The sequence below is a fragment of the Manis javanica genome, chromosome 3, assembly GCF_040802235.1.
Source record: "Manis javanica isolate MJ-LG chromosome 3, MJ_LKY, whole genome shotgun sequence".
NCBI classification, from domain to species: domain Eukaryota; kingdom Metazoa; phylum Chordata; class Mammalia; order Pholidota; family Manidae; genus Manis; species Manis javanica.
The window spans coordinates 23,682,544-23,700,365 of record NC_133158.1 but is presented as its reverse complement, the minus strand read 5'-3'; the positions used below and the strand labels follow the sequence as shown (position 1 = coordinate 23,700,365).

The window sequence follows — 17,822 nt, the reverse complement described above, 5'->3', positions numbered from 1 at the left end:
CTGTGTTCCCTTGTTTCTGTTGAGTGAAACTAAATGTCACTTAGGTCTTTAAGGCAAGTAGATCATCCCCCTTCTGTCCTTGAGGGAGAAAAACAACTTGAAGGAAAGTATATTGTTAGCATTGTCATGAGGAAGACTCCCCAGAATTGTGGATAAAGCACAATTCTGAATGTCAAGATTTCTGTTTTATGTGAGTATGTGACTCTGGACAAGTCTTTCAACATCTCTGAGTTTCATTTTACAGTCCACAATAATAAAATGAGAGATCTGGCCCGGATGTTACATGGGGCTCTTTTTACTTAATGTTTTCTATGAGTTTACTCTTTCCAGTTATCATTAAATGTTTTCACATAGTTAGAGAACTACACAGTTCTCTTAACTATGGAGTAAATAGAATTTGAGCTTTGGCAGATAATATGCTTAAGCTAAACTCAACATATGGATGTTTTAAAGTATAGAATTACTAATACATGGAACCACTACATTGCACAGAATTAAAGGTATGTGTGATAAGGTGTTCATTTCAGGCTGTGTCATGCTTTACAGGGCTGTATTAATCAGGACTGGTTAGGTTATGCTATAGTAATCAAGGAATGTCAGAGACTTAATATATTTAAGTTTCATATCTCTCTCCCAAAGAATGCCATTTCCCTGTTTTGCTCCCCATTTTTGTAATATTTCCCATGCTTAAATTTCCACTGGATATCCAGATAGCTCCTGATTAAATTCAATTTATAAGCATCAATTAAATATTGACTGAGAGCTATTCATTTCTAGCTATTTCATGAACAAAAAATTAATGAAGAGACATTAAGAGAGATTTACCCTAGATGAATAATAGCTTTAGAAGTGCCTTGAGGAAAGGTCCACTCTTAGAATCCTATTCTATTTTTTTAATTATTTATTTAGGCATACTTATTATGTATTTATCTTACACTTGTACAGAGCTCTCTACAGCAAATGCCTGTCTCTTTGTTCAAAATTATTAGCATTAGGACAAATTTGTCCTTGTATACTTTTGATGCTCCATTTATTGCACTGCCATCAACCACTTGGTGGAGGTTTTTATTTTCCTGCTATTTTTCTCCCTGTGGAGTACAGATGAGGTTAAAAGGATTATTCAGCAGCTGTGTCCAACCACCTGCTCTCCAAATCCTTGGTTTTCAAGCTCTTAAGAACACTGCTGGGGATGCCTCTGGTTCTGTCATTACCAACATGGCTAATCCTGCACTTCCCTAAGACTTGGCATCCACCTACCTTGAAGATAGCCATAATTATGGCTCTCCTTTAAAAGCTCCATTCTTCGAGCAAGGATCCAGTTAGCTTTCATCTTATCTGTAATCTTCTATTTCAATGTGGATTAAAAGGTAAAATAACCACGACCACTTCTCTAAGGAACATTCAGTCCTTGATTTTTTTTTTAGACAAGTACCTGTCTCACTTAAAAACGGATCTTAATGGAAAGTGCAGATTGCTCAAACTCTTCCATGCCCTGCCCCCAAAAGGCTCACCAGAGATACGTTATCATCCTCTCGTATGACATTTCATCCTTTTCAGATAAAGTTGACTGCCGTTTCCCTTCAATTTCTCGGTGCAGATCCCCAAGTTTAAAATTCTCAAATGTCTCGAACTTGTTTCTGGCTGTTTGCATCAATGTACTTGCCTCATTATATTGGCCCATCAGCACTCTATCTGGGATCTTATTCCACTTTATCTTTTAATGTCTCCACTGGGTAACAGTATCCAAGTTCATGTGTTCATGAACTCAAAGCCATTTTAATAGTCTGCAGACAGTACATGCAAGCTTGCATTTTTAATAAACTTTCTGTACAATCTTCAGACATCTACATAATCTTTGTTTTTTCCTTAGAATTAATTGGCTAAAACAGAACTGACAGCAACTCATGGGCCTCTGGGTGATATCCATTAGTACATATACCTTTGACTGTGACACTCAACTCCTGGGAGTCTATTGTTTGGAGACCACATTTAAAGAGGGGACTCTAATGGGAGTTTCACCATGTTTTTGGATATCTATGAAGTACACATTCCTCATTAAATGTGCAGTTAGAAGGGTGACTAAATGTTCTAAAGACTTTATTTTGCAATTTTAATGAGCTACCATATGTCTTAGTTTCAACATGACAAGGTAAAAATGTATCCTATTTTAATTTTTCCATATGATGAGAGCAATAATGCAAGCTTATTTTGAAAAGCCTTTTGAAAATGTATTTTATAGCAATCAACAAACTCTTTCTGTTAACGTTACCTTTTGAGACCCCATAATAGCAAACTTAATTTCATTCAATCCATCAGTTTAATAAAACTTGATGGCTCTTTTCACACAACTACTTATAAAATACCACAAACCAAGTAGGGTAAACACCTCATTTTTCAGTAACTTAAGTAAAAAAGATTTCCCCTAGAAATAATCAAATAATTAAATATTAGAATATTGGAAACAAAGTAAGTTCTTTCCTAAAAACAAGTCCATTCTAAACTTGATAAGCTCAAAGAGGATCCATTTACCTAAGTTATGGAGCCCTAACTCCTTATTTTATAGATGGGGAAACTTAAACCCAACAATGTTTAATGATTTCTCTAATAAGCATACAATTGGTTAATATAAAAATGGAAAAAAGGCAGGAGACTTGATATTCTATCTGTTTTTTCTTCCCATTAGTTCATGTAGAGAGATACAACATAGAGATGTAACATAGATCATTATGGATAATTTGAGCTCCTTTTCTTAAAGATTAGAAAATAGATGTAAGAAACTTCCAATTTTAAAAACATGGTGGGCTTTTCTAATGAAGACCAATGTCCATCTACAAACACAGAGAAATAACAAATAAAATATAAACCAAACAATATGCTTTAAAAAAAAGGTTGGAAAGCTTAAACACATGAAAGGGAATTCTGAAAGCTGTCATAAAGGAGCAGAGGAACAAGAGAAAGCAGTGTGTTTCACCTAGTGGATGGTGTTCAGGGACACACTGGTCCTTGCTATAGGATTTTACAGGTGGTGATCCAGGGTATTAATGCCAAATTAGACACTGCACCACTTAGAGACAGATCTGAAATTCCAGAATAAAGCACAGATCTCCTAAATCCATGAAGGAAAACTTAAAGAAACTATGTAAAACGGCCTTAATAATGACTATGGATTTGCTGTCCTCCCTGGGCTCAATGTGTCTCCTGTAAGAAATTGAAAGCTCAAGCCTTTGCCAAGCTAAGTACATGATATAAATGTACTCATGAGGTATAAAAAGTTAACACATGAACTTGTCTGCGACCCTTTAAATCCCAGGACCTTGGTAAAAGCAAAAGCAAAAGCCACTCTTGGAGCATGCTTTCACAACACAGCTCACAGCATTCCCACAGAAAAGAAGAAAAAATCTAATGTGAGCTCACAATATAAAATTACAAACTACATGAGAAAAAAAAAAAAAGAAAACTACCACAAAAAGAATCATCCAGTATAGTAAAAAGAACATGCCATTATTTCTAGTGAAATAATAAAGATTATGAACTTGAATAGAAAATCAAAGTGTATTGAAATGATTATAGATAAGAATTGAACTCATAAAACAACAGAATATTGTGATAAAAGAAAGCCAGAAAGATAACCTAAATAGAACTTGCAGAAATTTTTAAAGGTTGATAATTGAAATTTTAAAAACCAATGTACCTTTGCAGTTACAATTAAGTGCTTTTCACAAGTACGCTAGTTTTCATTATTATCTAGGCATGTGTTAAGGTTGTATTTCCAGCCTGCAGTCACCGATATCCATATGGCTTCTGAAATGTAAGCAAAAATGCTATGTACAGACACTAGGAAGAATCTCACAGACCCAATCATGGTCCCACATATTCTCTTTATTTTGCCTCAGTAATCCTGTAAGTATTCCCTGATGTGACTCCATCAGCATGGTTCTTAGAGTAAATACATTGAGCAGATCTCCTGTTAACTTGCATTGGCCATGTAACATGCGGAAGAAATAATGCTTGTTATTTCAGTCCATGAGTTTTGGGGTAGCTTGCTGATGAGGTTAAACTAGCTACCTTGGTTGAAAAGCTTTACAGAAAGTTCAATAGCAGAGGAAACACTGATGAAGAATTTTAAATATTGGAGGAAGAATATGAAGAATTTTTTTTCCAGAATATAAAATGGACATGTAAAGAAATATAAAATATGAAAGGAGAGGAGTAATGGATAGGAGAAATAAATGTTCCAACATATATCTAATTAGATACTCAGAAAAGGACAAAAGAAAAAAATGTTGAATGTCAATACTCAGATAAGAGATGAATAAGAATTTTCCAAAACTAAAAAAAAAAGTCCTCAGATTGAAAAGTACAGTATCACATGAGATAAACTAAAATTAAATATACATTTGTCCATATCCTAATGAAACTGCAGAACCGAAATACAAAGAGAAAATTTTAAAAAAAACAACACAGAGAAAAACTAGATCACATATATACCAAAGAATATTAATTTGACTCACAGAAGATTTCATTATCTGCGGTAATAAATAGAAAACAATGGAATAGTATCTTCAGTGTATTCAGGGGAAAAAAACTGTTAACTATGAATTACAAAACCAGTTTAATGTTATACAAAAATAATGGTAAAAATAATATTTCATGATAAAAAATAATAGAGAGTTCACCATTAAGATAAATTGCTAAAAGAAATATTTCATGGATATCTTAAGTAAAAGAAATTTGAATTCGAAGGAAGTGGGATGCAGGAAACAATAATGAAAATAATTCAGTAAATATAAGTAAATGTAAGTTAAGCCTTGACTACATTACATACAATGGTTAATTACCAACTGGATGAAAAACACAACTGAACAAAAATACTACATATATATAAACAACACCAACTCGGAAATTTAGGTGGTACAATTAGAGTTAAAGAATTTTCAGTTTTTTTTAAGAATATTGTTAAATCTGGCATTGGTCACTTTAACATTTAAAGAAGCCTACAAGAAATGGAAATTGAGTGAAAAGTCCAGCATAATAGGAAGGAATACTGGAATAAGGAGAAATAGTCCAATAAGAACTATGCAGAAATAAAAATACTGAGAAAATATACAGACACAAAATAACCCGACACAAAATTAGATGGTAGAAATAATGTTGAAGTATTTCAGGATTCAAAATAAATGCAAACAATTGAACTCCCTTGATAAAAGCAAAAATAGATAGATAGATAGATAGATAGATAGATAGATATAGATATAGATATAGATAAAGAAATAGAGCTACTAAGAAGAAACACACCTAAAATTACATATAAGGTGTTTGAAAACAAAGTAGAAAAGGAATCCCAGGCAAGTGTTAATTTAAATAAATAAAATATGATAACTAATAACATATAAAATGAATATTATGTCCAAAAGTATTACTGAAAACAAAAAGAGAATCTTTCCATAATGATCAAAGGGGCAATTCACAAAATTAAAGAAATCTGATGCCCATTCATGGTAAGTAGCCTACCCAGGGTCATAACACCTAGTAGCAATACAGAACTATAGCATGTGCTTCTTTATAAAAGTGCATTCTCTTCATTTTCTTGATAGCTTCTAACACAATTCGCGTGTTTTTACTTGTTTATTATCTGTCATCCCTATTTGATATCAAACCTAAAATTCAAGGGTACATACATATTTTATTTGCCACTGTATCACCAGATCCTAATGCACATTCTGGCATATAATTAGATCCCAATAAATACTTGTTCAAAGAACAAATAACCCAAAGTCTCCAGTTATGCTAGCCATTCACATAGAATAATCCTTTCCGTTATCCATAAGGAAAAGCATAAACCAGCAATTGGGTCAAATGGAGCAATGCACAGACTTTTTCATAATTAAGATTAAAAATTTCTGCTTAATGTTACAATTTATAATACACTTCACAAAATAACTCAATTATCTTCTATATTCCCACACTATGATTTAAATTTCAATATCCAAAGATCCAAAGGTTAAAAAAAACTATTTCTACAATGTGAAAAAAGGAAAAATACCATAATAAAAAAGATGAACAATTGAATTGCACATTTTTTGGGAGTGACTTTTTTTTATTGGCAGCAGCTTTAACTTTCCTGAGAAGCACAGGCACAAAAACATTTTAATGTAAGGCTACAGGGATGTGTTCTCTTAGTTCCAACATCACCCTCTTGGTATGTTAATGCTCCTATCTCAGCACAAGGAATGTTACTACCTCTGCTATGGAAGGCTCTGTTGGCTGCCAAGAGAAACACAAGCAGAATAAAAAATCATACTTCTCTGTTAAATATTTCCCTCCTATATCAAAAGTCCCTCAGGGGATGATTAAATTCATTAAGTGCTAGTAGAAATTCTAGCTATTCTTTCTTTCTGTTCAAGATGCCAGCAAAAGAAAAGCCAACCTTGGGTCAGCTGAGATGCCAGAAATCTAACATTACAGCCTAATATTTAAAACTAGATAACATTAATTTAAAAATATCCATTACAGAGGGCCTGTTTCATAACTGGCATCATGTCTTTGACATTTGTTCTTCCTAACTCTTAAAAGGACCCAGTGAAATGGTTATTAGTACTCCTACTTCGTAGTTGAGAAATCTTAGGCTTAGAAAGGTAGTAGTTGAAAAAAATTAAAGAATTTACCCATCTCTGTCTGACTCCATCAGTCATACCTTTGTATTCAACCATAAATCCTTACAATTAGCAATCTGACTTCATCTTTGGCATTGCAGGACATGTCAGGAGTTTTAGGAAGATAGCGTGTTACTGATTTGAATGACAATCTAAGGAGCCTGCTTATTTTGTTATATTCCCTAGTCACAATATCTGAAGGACAAATTTTGTCTTCCTAAAACATGCATTTCCTAATCTATTACTTTATTGAGATGTAATTCATATATCATAAAATTAACCATTCAGTCGATGATTCAGTTTTTTGTACCTTCATAGGCTGCACAACTATCACTTATTTTGAAACATATTGATAACCTTCAAACAGAAACCTTGTGTCCAGCAGCAGTCACTCCACATTCTCCACTCCCCTTAGTTCCTAGAAACCACTGATAGACTTTCTATCTTTATAGTTTTGCCTATTCTGGACATTTCATATAAATGGAATCATACAATGTGCGCCCTTTTGTGTCTGGCTTCTATCACTTGTGATATTTAAGGGTCATCCCTTAATGTATCAGTAAGGATGTATCAGTACTTAATTTTCCTAATCTCTTTTAATTGATTAATATAATCTAACAAAAGATGAAAGTTACTCGTCAAAACACAGAGGAAAAAAATGTAACTAGTGTTTCCCAATACCTCAATGTTTGTAGGTTAGACCACATTTTTGTAAATGAACAAAACAACTTTAGATGATGTAAACTCATGAAGAATATTAGTTTCTATTTTATACAAAAAAAGAGTCTAGAGAGGTTAGTTTATCTGCGCAGATATTAGAGTTGGAATTTAAGCACAGGGCTCTGAACACAAAGGCAGAATTATTTTTACTTAGTTGATGGATATATGGCAGGAACAACTAAATGGCCCATTCAGTCACTGAACCGACGATCTTTGATTCACCAGAGACAGGCTCTTAGAAGATGAGCTAAGCTTCCACATTCCATCAATTCAGAACTCTCTGTGTACCTGAGGACACTGAACTCAAGAGCCTGTCAGAGCTATATATGCAGCAACTAATGTGACATGATAAACCGGAGAACTTAGCCAAGGCAGCCAATGCTCAGTTTAGCCTTTGTGCCATCTGGGAATGCAGGTGCAAGGTAGATAGATATTCTGATTTCTTCTAAGAGACTGGAAATTATCATTATGTGTGAAAGCAAACATTGGCAAATAAAACTTTGTCTTTTGAAATTAAAAGGAATAAAAAGAAAAAAATGTATGAATCAAAATAACACTGTCTGGGGGCCATTCTGATCCACAGGCTACCACTTCTATAACCTGTGGTAGAGAACAAAAGCCGAAGAACCTGAGGATACCTGGCTGACCTTCATTAGGGCCAAAGGAGGATCAGGAGGGAACTTTGAGGGAATCTGACCTCTGCCTTTCAGTCTTAATTCTGGAAATTCCCAACAACTTAAACTTTTCTTTTTTGTTACTGAGGTATAATTTGAGACATACTGCATCAGTTTCAGATGTACAATATAATTATTTAACATTTATATACACTGCAAAATGATCACCACATTAAGTCCATTTATCATCTATCACCACACAAAGTTGTATTTTTCTTTTGTGATGAAAACTTCTAAGAATTTCTTTTTTATCAACTTTCATATTTACAATACAATGTTATTGACTATATTCATTGTGCTATGCATTACATCCCCACAACCTATTTATTTTACAGCTGCAAGTTTGTACCTCTTTATCTCCTTCACTCATTTTGCCCACTAGCCACCCCTACTTCCCTCTGGCAAACACTGATCTATTCTCCATGTCTATCAATTTCATTTTGTTTGTTCATTTGTTTTACTTAGATTCCACATAAAAGTGAAATCATAAGGTATTTGTCATTCTCTGCCTGACTTATTTCTTAGCATTAATACCCTTGAAGTCTACCCATGTTGCTGCAAATAGTAAGACTTTATCCTTTTTGATAGACGCATAGTATTCCATTGTGTATATGTATATTTATACATACATATAGATATATAGATATCTTCTTTATCCATTCATGGATGGATGGACATGTTTCCACATCTTAGCCATTGTAAATAATGTTGCAATGAACATAGGGGTGCATATATCTTTTCAAATTACTGTTGTTTTTTGTTTTTTCAGATAAATATCCAGAGTGGAATTGCTAGATCATATTGTAGCTCTATTTTGATTGTTTTGAGGAACTTTCGTACAGTGGTTTAGAGTATACACCAATTTACATCCCACCATCAGTTCATGAGGGTTCCCGTTTTCTCCATATTCCAGCCAATATTTGCTATTTTTTAAATCTATTTGATAGCCATTCTGACAGGTGTTAAGTGGTATCTCATTTCAGATTTATTTTCATTTCCCTGATGAATAGTGATGCTCAGCATCTTCCCATGTATCTGTCAGCCATTTGTGTGTCTTCTTTGAAAAAATGCCTGTTTAGGTCCTTTGCTCATGTTTAAAATCAGATCCTTTTTTAGTTATTTAGTTTTAAGAGTTCTTTGTTTATTTTGGATATTAACACCTTATCAGATGGATGATTTAACAAATATCTTTTCCCATGCAGTAGTTTTCCTTTTTATTTGGTTGATGATTTCCTTCACTGTGCAGAAGTTTTTTTAGTTTTATATAGTCCCATTTGTTGATTTTGCTTTTGCTACAATTGCTTCTAGAGTCAGATCCAAAAAGATATCACTAAAACAAAAGTCAAGGAGCTTACCACTTATATTTTCTTTTAGGAGTGTTATGGTTTCCGGTCTTATAGTCAAGCTTTAATCCATTTTGAGTTCATTTTTGGGTAAAAGCTAGTGTCATCTTCATTGTTCTGCATGTGGCTGTCCTGTTTTCCCAGCACCAGTTTTAAATTCTTGCCTCCTTCATTGTAATTAGCTGACCATATATGCATGGCCCTCTATTCTGTTCTACTAACCTGCTTTTAGGCCAATATCATACTGTTTTGATTACTATAACCTTGTAGTATAGTTTGAAACCAGGGAACACATTGCATACAGCTTTGTTCTTTCTTAGGATTGCTTTGGCTACTCAGGATCTTTTGTGGTTTCATACAAATTGTAGGATTGTTCTATTTCTTTGGAAAATGTCATTGAAATTTTCATAGGGATTGCTTTGGAAACCTGGAAGATTTTAATAATATTAATTCTTACAATTTATGATCACAGAATATCTTTCCTTTTATTTGTGATGTCTTCAGTTTCTTTCATCAATGTCCTATATATTCTAGTGTACAGACCTTTCAACCCCTTTCTTAAATTTGTCCCTAGTTTTTTTTTTTCCTTTGGATATGCTTGTGAAGTGACTGTTTTCTTAATTTTTCTTTCTTTTCATTGTGAGTATATACAAAGGCAGCAGATTTTTGTATATTCATTTTGTACCCTGCAACTTACTAAATTTCTTTATTTGTCCTAACAGTCTTTTTGGTGGAATCTTTAGGGTTTTATATATACAAAATCATGTTATCCACAAATAGTGAATTTTACCTCTTACTTTCTAATTCAAATATAAGACAATTTGGAAGTCTTATATTTCTTTTTCCTGCCTAGTGCTCTAGCTAGGACATCTAATACTCTGTTGAATAAAAATGGTGAGGGTGGGTATCCTTGTTTTATTCCTGATCTTAAGGGAAAGGCTTTCATATTTTTGTCATTGAGTATGATGCCAAGAACTTAAACTTTTCTTAGAATAGGAAAAATGACATAAAATTGTCCACTCTTCCCATGGATAATTACTAAGGCATCCTTTGTGTATGCACTGCTAGGTTCTAGGAATTCCATGATGTACAAGAAGATAAAATCAATGGATTCACAGAATCCACAGTGAGAGACTGAGATAATCAAGTAAACAATTATAGTACAATGTGACTTCATGCTGTTCACATTTATACCAGCACCAGGGGGAAGCCTATCTCAGATAAGAGAAACCAGAGTAGACTTCCTGGAACAAGTAAGTTTTCAGTTAGTGATAAAAAGAGTTGACCAATGGTGGAAGCAGTAGAGAGGGCGGGGTGGAGAACAGAATATCCCTGGAGGAAGGAATAGAACTGGCAAAAGCAAGAGAAAAGATGGCATATTTAAACAATTTAAAGAAATTCAAGCTGGTAGAACCTATTTTTGAAGATGGGCATTGTGAAAGAAATTAAGGTAGGGAGGTAGGCAAGGGCCAAATAAAATAGAATCTTCTAAAGCCATGCTAAAGAGCTGCAATTAATTCATGGAAAATAGAGAGCAATGGAACATTTATAGGTGGTAATCTGATTATATTTAGGAAGTACACTCTTAGTGGCTGTAGAGATGAATGGTAGAAAGACAAGTCTGAGGAAGTAAAAACAGAATAGTTGATAGCAAGTTTGAGCACTCTGAATATCTTGGGATAACACCACCACCATGAGAACAAGCCTAACCCCTCCTAGAGATTTAGAGACCATTTAAAACAGAGGGACACCCTAAATGACATACAAGCTGACCCATAACATAAACACCATTAGTGAAGACAAGGGGAATCTGTTCTACATCAAAAGCTCCAAATAGCTGACCTGATAAGACTCATGAAATAATAAATGATGATTTTTTTTAGCCACTGGATATTTTTTTTTTTACAGAGCAATACCTATTAGTAAAAAACAACTTATTCAATTTTGACTTATGAAAAACATATAAGGAATCAAGTGAAATAATTTTCTTTCCTGCCTAAATGCTCTAAATACAAAAAAATAAGTATTTTTTAATTGAGGGTGTTAAAAATAACCTTAAATAATCTCTCCTAAGAGTCAAAATCACACACAAATATTTACCAAATGTCATCATGCCCTGTACTGAGTAACTGAGTATTTAATTTTTATCCTATTTGGGAGATAAGTTGGGTATCAAGAGATAATCATTATGAGACAGGAACCATGGGATTAGGCAGAGTAAGGTGAGGGCCTCAGGAGAAAAAGCAGAGCAAGATAATTACAGTCAGAACAATGTAGCAATGTGTAAAGAAGTCCCTATTGAAACTCTGTGATAAGCATTATGCAAAGTCAGAGTCACACTAATTCTCTAGGGTAAAGATACCAGACTAGGAACATAGACATCTTCAGTGAGATCAGTTAAAACTCAAAAGGCCAGCAGCAACTTGGCCTGGAATGTTTGAGTGTTCTTTAGATAAAGAAAAGTGTCAGCATAACCGGTGACTTTACTGTAACAATTTAAATCATGACACTGTAAAATTTACCTTAGCCTTAGTAAAAAAGACCCAGCTTATTTAAACTGTACCTATGTGCTATATTTCCTTCTCTGATCCTAACCAAGTAATCTGCAACCTAGGAAAAAGACTAATCTAGTAAGCAAGCCCAACTATAAACAGCCTAAGAAGTTAAGAAGTAAGATTCTTAACTTACTTCAGAGAACAGGCAACAACCCAGCCCACCTTGGGGGCAGGGTAGGGGGTCTTAATATACATACTCCCAGAGGGAAACTGCTATCTTGAGAAAGAATCAGAGCAGAAAATTTCTTCTATTACTCATCAAAAATGAGCATTCTGGGACCACTCAACAAGTCTGCACTCCTAACCTTTTACCCTCATTCCTGATAATCCTCAACCGTGCATAAAACCCCTAGACAATGAGCCAACCACGGACTCTCTTGTCCCCTCCTGGTATGAGCCGGGAGCTCTGTCCTCTCACTTTATCTCTAAATAAAAGCCTGTACCTTGCTCTCCTACCTTGAGTGTTTGTGAAGCTCTTTCTTTGGCTTCATGAACAAGAACCCCAGCATCAATTACACCTTAAAAATAAGTCAGCATTTTATTTCGTGTGTCCCAATGAAAAGAGACCTTCCTCCATCACCATCTCCTCTGTGTTTGTATTTTTCCCTATGAATGCCTAGTTAACCATAATAAACTTGAACATCACTCATGTCACTTTTAAAAAATAGATACTGTTTTGGTAAACAATGTCCCTTAAAGAGATATACTTGAAACCTAATCTTCAGAAACATGAATATAATCTTATTTGGAAAGAGGATCTTAGTAGATATAACCAGGTTGAAATGAAGTCATATTGGATTTGGGTGGATTTTAAACCTGTATCTTTTATTAAGGAAAAAAGATTTTTGATAGTAAGTTATATTGCTCATGTTTTATCCCTAAAAGACTTTAACTTTAAGACCTATTTGTAGGCCTTAGTTAACTTAATATTTCTATCAATCTGATTGATAAAATGTCCTCTCCTACAAAATTATTTAGCGTAAGTATCATAACCTTTACTTTACTCCGGTGCTTTTTCCATGATGCTTAATTCCAAAGTTTCTGAATTATCAAATTAATTTGAAGCACAGAGGAGATACCACAACTACCTTCTCCAGAGAGACTTGAGAAAGTTCTCAATTTCTTATTTTCAAGTCTTAATTTATATGACTTCATCATCTTCATTAACTTCAACTGTCAGAAAAACATCAATAATGAATGATCTTATGATATCTAACTTTGTAAGGAAAGGATTTCAATGTTTCTCTGAAACTAAGGATGGTACTCAAAGGTGAAGTGCATATAAGAAGAACCTTCCCTATGGGAAGCTTACCTTTTAGGGAAATTCTTGGGGCCACATGCTGTGGAGTTACTGTATGTCAATGATCCCTAGAATGAATGAATGAATGAATGAATGAATGAATGAATGAATGAATGAATGAATACATAAATAAACATATACAGTTTTCAAGTTTAAATATGTTTTTTTGTACCTGATGCTTTACTATTCCCATTCTAAAATTAAATTAGGAGGAAATGAAATTAAATATAGTTGGTATGGATATCAGGCTTGACAGACTTGCCTAGATTAGAATCCAGGAGCCCAGTTTCCTTTGTTTGCTTTTCCTCCTGGTAGACGTGTGACTTTTGACAAATCAATTCACCATTCCATCCTCACTGTTACTAAAATGGCTCTAGGAGCCTGTGATATTTTGTGGTATTCAGAATTAATATAAGAAACAATTTCCAAAAAAGGTATGTTGCAGAGTTTTAAAATAATAAAAAAGTGAACAATGAACTATGACACAGGTGCATTTTTGCTACTTATATCACTATTTAAAATGAGGTTAACAATAACAAAACTCTTACCATCTCTTATATCTTCTCTTAAGCTACCACGTTAAATTCTAACTGCAAAACAATTTTGTACCTAAAAGTATTTTTCCCTGAAGCTACAGTTTTTCCCTCAAAGGCAAATATATACAAACTACTACTAAAACTAAATATATATATTTGTATCTTCATGTTTATGTATATGTGTGTATCCTGTAACCAAGCTTCTACTGCAGATAACTAGAGTAGCTGTCCTGTAACTTTTTAAAAATTGAAAATATCATTTTATGATACACACACACTCACACGCACACACACACACACACACACACAGATAGATTCTCCACTCAGAATTATCTTTATTTATGTGAGCTTAGCATACTTTACATTTAGAGATATCATAGTTGATTAAGATAGAAATATTATATTTTCTTGATTAGAAAATACTAATATTTCATCATTACTTCTTAAGTTTGTACTATCCCCTGCAAGGTAGCTGAATAATTCATTACCTAACTACCTAACTACCTTTTCTTTTGCATTAGAATCAATTATGTCCAAAAGGCAAGGACCAAACATGTTATCTTTATATTGTTAACATATTCAGAAATGTAATTTTTCCTTTTTCTCCAGAACTTTCTTACATATTCTCATAACATAAAGTGCCACAAATGATTATGACAAATGTAAGGAAGTATTTCCTATGAAACAGAAAAAAATCCTATATTCAAGTTAACAATGAATCATAAATAAATCCCTGTTTGTTTTATTCTAACATGACTAGTCACCAGCTGTATGTATGTGAGTTGGCTAAAAATGTTCAGTACTTTTTTATGTACCTGCAAGTCTGACTTTATTTTTCTTATATTAAGAATACCCATTGGCAAGAAGGTAAAGCTCTATTATTGGTACCATCTGCAACTCCAGCTTACATATCAATAACAACAGTTAAGATTATGTAAATCTTAAAAAAAAGAAAAACAAGTTTTGGTCAAGGCTCCAATTAAATATTACTAGAAACTTGGCATATAGTTCATACATATAATTCATACATATATATAGACAGATATAGATATAGACATACATATTTATTTATATTCATATATCATCACAGAATGAAAGTGAGTATTTATCCAATAGAATGACACAAAGTTGAAATGGAACCTTAGGCTCTAACTCTGTTCATTATTATAATAATTACTTTCCTCTTGTTTAAAAAGCACAAGCTCTGGGACAGTTATTTACTAGCCATGTGATTTTGAACAATTCATTAGTTGATAAAAGCTTCAATTTCACCTATAAAGTAGGGATAATAACATTATTCAGTGTCAAAGAACAACATAAAATTAAATATCATAATGCAATTTAGGTTCAGTCTATCATTTAGCTTATGGCACACCACTAGTAACATTGTGACATTGGTAAGAGATGCTCACACATTATGAATAGTCTCATGAAAGATGACTATACATACAAAAAGCAAAGCCAGCACCTATAAACAACATATACTTCCAAATGTTTGACCATTGTCTAAAACATATAGTATTAAATTCATTCCTCTGAGTTGTGGAATTGCTTCCAGAGGGAACTCTGGCCAAAAGAACTTACCTTTGAATGGGTCAACATCTGATGAATACATTTATTAGATTTGGTAGCTGCCTAGGAGCGAAAAAACAAAATGCCAAAGAGAATGGAAGGCAGTATGGAAAGGCTGAAAAAGTAAGGAGGATTATCTGGGATAGCTGATCCCAAGAAGGCTCCTGAATCAACCTCTGCCTCTTAAAGGAACTTGTCCCTCCTGCACTTCTGGAAAGGACTGTCCTATGTACTATGTGCTTCAACCTAATTGGCTACAGATATTGAATGACCAATGAACATTTCCTCCACATTAAGCCAGTAAGATTCTCTGTCTTAGAGATTCTGCATTTCAACACTGAGAGTCCCATGCAGGTAAAGGTGGAATTATTGTCAAAGAAGTCAGTCTGTTGAGAGAATCAGGGAATGAAACAGACATCTTAGAAAACTAAGCTTGAGATAATAGACACCCTTAATCCTGATCCCATGAAAAAGAGGGACTGAAAATAAGGTAAAAAGGGTGCGAAGTAGCCACATCTGACTTTCCAAGGCAAGTCCACATGAGGTCAGGTTTTACCTAGGTTTCTGTTCTTATATGGCTATCATTTTGCTTGACATAAGGTTTCAATCACCCTTCTCCTTACGTGAGCTAGTGTAGGTTTCTGAACCTCACAACTAACTGGTTGCTAGTTAAGAAATAAGCCCACTGAAGGCAAGCTTTCTATGGGTAATTGAAGTCTCAGCTATGCACCTAAAGAAACTGAAGGAGTCATGTAGGTGAGTAATATATAGAAACAAACCACAAATATCATCCCACCTTGCTATCTATCTATCTATTTGCAAGGTTATCTCCATATACAAATTTTCCTGGCTCATGAATATGAATCATAGTCAGCTATTCCTTTACTATTAAAGATCAATAGTTTTATATCTGTATTTGTTCAAAATATTTAACTCATTTGTTCAAAAACATTTATTGAGAAGAGAAACATAACAAGGTCCCTGACTAACCTACTTACTCTGTCACTGTCACCCAAATGAAAATCATTAAAATAAAAGAGAGTAATAGACTATTTTTTTAATAATCCTCTTAAGAAAATGATAGCATTTCAGGACCATAATGGATCTTGTGTTTGTGTTACAAGTATGTATTTCTAGTGTGACACTAATCATTTTGTTTATCACCCACCAGATACACACACACACACACACACACACACACACACACACACACACACACACACACACTCAGTCTCTAAGTTAAAAGTAAGGGATATGCATTACAAGTAAGTTTGATTTCTGCAGTGTATTATCATGACTGCTCATAGAAGGTCATCTCTAATGATGCTTAGATAGATATTAAGAAGTTCTTGGTCTTATAATTAAGAATTACTTGTTCATTCCTCATTAGAAAAAAAGTTGAACAGCCACATTTTTATCAAGGGAAAAAGTGATTTAGTTAAAACTTCCCATCTCAGATGTGCCAGCCTGACCAAAGATGAATCTAGTAGACAGACACCCAATACCATTCCTTGAAAAGGGGCAAAAATACAGGAATGATTCTTGACCACTTTTGTGCTGCTTTACACAGGGAAAGAAACTATGCATCCATTACAGTCAATTGTGCAAAAGCCTCCTTCAAGACAAGAACACAAGGAAAACCTTTCATGTCACTCACTCTAAGTTCCACTTTCTTATGCATAAAATGAGCATAATTGTAATAATTGTATTTCCCCTTTACACTGTTTTTTGTGTGTGTGAGAGCAGAATGAGATAATCCATGAAAAGAACAGTCCAGCTTATAATATGCACAAACTATTTAATTATTTTTAAAATCACTGAAAATTTATTACATTTTTCCAATGTTACATCCATATAATTTATGTGCTATTGTAAGTTATGGTTGAGTTTTAGTTATGGATTTTATTATAAACTCCATAAAATCAAAGGTGAGAATAGACAGGAAATTAATACACAAATAAATGGATGAATCTCCCTCTGCTTCTAAAGACGGGGCTAGAAGTTTTGAACATACCACCAGGTATCAACATAAATGCACTGGCTCTATGACAATACAAAGGAACCAGAAATCTATGAATGACTACACAGCTTCTCTGCTAACATCAAGGAGGAAGAGGTAGCAGCTGGCAAGGTCTGGGTCAAAAAGGATGATTTTACTCTAGAGAACAGAAAGTCCTGATCTAGACCCGTCCTAAACACTCAGAAATAAATGGTATGTTGGTTATTTATTCAGTATGAAACAATCCTTCACAAGTGACAGGTAAGAGCATGGAAATAATTCTGATGAAAATGCTAAAAAACTAGGAATCACACATATAATTTTTTCAGACACAGGATGCAAGACTGGAAGGGAGAAAATAGTGGTTTTGTCATTTTAGTGACTTCATTACCTCTCAGTGGGGTCAGGTATATATCTGTCTAATAATATAATAAACATATATAGTTGACTGTTAGCAACACAGGTTTGAA

General features: G+C 33.8%; 1 protein-coding gene across 6 annotated transcripts in view; it reads right to left on the bottom strand.

The window, feature by feature from the left end:
• CNTN4 (contactin 4) overlaps positions 1–17,822 on the bottom strand; it is a 927,209-nt gene that overhangs the window by 664,478 nt on the left and 244,909 nt on the right. The window contains exon 3 of one of the 6 annotated variants that reach the window (XM_073230946.1): positions 13,258–13,313. The exons of the other annotated variants lie outside the window; for them this stretch is intronic. The gene's annotated coding sequence lies outside the window, so the exon portion shown is untranslated. The remainder of the gene's footprint in view (positions 1–13,257; positions 13,314–17,822) is intronic. 6 annotated transcript variants of the gene reach the window in all.